The sequence below is a fragment of the Meles meles genome, chromosome 3 (assembly GCF_922984935.1).
Source record: "Meles meles chromosome 3, mMelMel3.1 paternal haplotype, whole genome shotgun sequence".
Lineage (NCBI taxonomy): Eukaryota > Metazoa > Chordata > Mammalia > Carnivora > Mustelidae > Meles > Meles meles.
The window spans coordinates 20,593,536-20,596,072 of NC_060068.1; the positions used below are offsets into that span (position 1 = coordinate 20,593,536).

The following is a 2,537-nucleotide window of genomic DNA, read 5'->3' on the forward strand; positions in this document are numbered from 1 at the left end:
TTCCCTGAGAGCCCCCCCCCCAACACAATGGGGAAGGAGGGGTGTTGGATCTCCTTCTGTGTCAAGTCACAGGCAAGCTCAAATTCTGCTCCACTTTGATAGTATGTACAGAAGCAAGGTCTGAGCATCCTCGCTGGTGTACCACCTCGTTGATCCCAGGGTCCCCAGCCCACTCAAACCCAGCTGTGCCAAGAAGCAGCTCCAGCATGGCACACACTGGGATGCTCCTTGTCAGCATTCACTAGAGCTCCAGACATCATACTGAGTTGGCACAGTTGCTAAGCATCCAAGAACACTCCAGGTCTGCTCCCATCTTGCATGGGTCACCCTTAGTTATATGGGTATGTGACATCCTGGGTCATGTTTGACCTCCAGATGCCTTGAAAAGGAGTACCCTATGTGGAAATCCCAGGATCCCATAGCTCACACTCTGTCAGGACACTCAGAGTGCTGAAGATATCCCAGCTTTCATCCACTTGAATTTCAGCCATCTTGCTGGTGGGTACTGTGCACAGAGAACAACCGCCATCCTAAATCCACCCCAGCTATAGCTATCTCCCAAAGCGTCCTCTCTTCAGAGAGCCTTGGGACATTCCTGCCCATGCCCACTGCAGTTACAGATGTACTGCCAGGCTACCCCACCCCATGAAGACAATCCCAGAAAACCTCAGCACCTGATACATCTCCACTCCAGCCACCCTCTGCAAAAAGAGCCCTGTGACAGCAGTTAGCTCTTAGCTTCACCCAATCTGCCGGGATGTCTTCTGTGTGAAGACCCTATGTTTCTTATAGCATGACTTACACTAGCCAAGCTATGTTAACAACCCAGGTATCTCCCAGAGATTTTTGCATAAGGGCTGCCTTTCAGCCAACCACTTCCCCGCTTGCCTAGCCAAAAGTCCCACCTTCACCTCCCAGAAAGTCACAGCCCATAACCTGGTGCCTATGCACTCCAAGGCCTCTCTGGCACCTCTATGCTCACACACTCCAGAGCACTCCCACAAACTTCCCACCACCCCGTGGCTCTGCACTCCACCCACACCCCCAGAAAGCCCCCACCCAGACCCTGATTCCCACACACCTCTGGGCAGAGAAGAGCCTAGAAGTACTGGCAGATCCTGGTCCTCCTCCTTCTTGGTAGCAGCAGACTGCAGCCCTGGATCACAAATTCAGCATGTGGGAGAAATTTCAGTTGGAAGAAGAACAAGATTCAGAAAATTGGTTTTCATGAACTTCGCAAGGTCACACAAGGATCACTGCACCATTCCAACCCCTTGAAAACTTGCTGTCTCTGATACTACCAATTAGAGAGCCATCTTTGCCTTAGCATCCAATGTTGTTCCAGCAGCACCATTGCAGGAGAGTACAAAACAAAGTTTTGTAGAAATGCTGAGATTTCATCATTTATAAATACACCACAGAGATAGTATAAGTTGCCCCTTCTACAGATCTATGAATTAGAAGCACATAACATTGAAACATGGAGGGAGTCTTAGCCCCCCAAAATACATAAGCCTTTAGTTAACATAGCTCCAGATCCAAGCCTTTTCTATGATGTACACTTGCTGATTAAAAAAAAAAAATCCATGCCTTGCCAGTTATTCTATCAGTGGGAATGCATTTTATATACTTACCCTCAAAAGAATACTGAAGTTTCCCAGCATTTTATGTCTGATATACCAAAGTCTACCTTCATGAAGCAGAACCCAGATGCCCTTGATTTTGGGACCCACCTCTATATCCCTTCATCCACCAGAACACTTCCATCAGGAAAGCCTTGAACATCTTTTTAGAAAGAAGGTTGCCAACCTTCACTGTGGTGCATGAGTCAGGAGAAGCTGTAGACATTTATTCCAAGTCTGATGTAAAGTAACCTTGTTGCTGAGAAAACATAGAGTAACCTAGATATCACAGTGACCCAGGCCCTTAGCACTACTTACAGTGTCTTGAGGGTGTCATGAAGTGTAGTAAGCTGTGGATCCTGGGCTGATTACTGTGGGCTGATATCTGTGGGCTGCTGGTCACAACTGAAACAGAGAGCTCATGGGTGTGATTTCCCTGCCAGATAATAGGCAAGTCCTGATACTCATGTCCACAGGGGCCAGACAGAAGGAGAGAGAAGCAGAATGACCACTGTGCCTGAAGAAGCCCTTGGAGAAAATGTGGAGAAATATTCTGGGTCTGGCTCTAGATCATGAACACTGACCAAGACAGAAGACAGACAAATGGTTAACAATGTGTATCAGGGATTAGTCATGGTTATTTTTTTTTCCCAGCAAGGTTGAAACTGAGCATAAAAAGATTCAGTTTTCCATTAAAAGACTGTTTTCAGAGCTTTGAACAATTTCAGATATTGTATGTTGTCAAAGTGCTCTGTATCCTGAATTTTTGGATTGTTTTTCATCTCAAAGAATTCACTGGTCTGTAACAGGTAATATTAGATAAAAGTAGAACATGGCTTATTCGGACATTGTGTCTTATAACAACACACAGGGTATGTCATCACTGTGGCCAGTGGCAGCTGGAGGACACAGGGC

General features: G+C 46.6%; 1 pseudogene; it reads left to right on the forward strand.

Moving 5' to 3' along the window:
• Nucleotides 1-1,174: 1,174 nt before the first annotated feature.
• LOC123939153 lies at nt 1,175-2,130 on the forward strand (annotated as a pseudogene).
• Nucleotides 2,131-2,537: the final 407 nt, after the last annotated feature.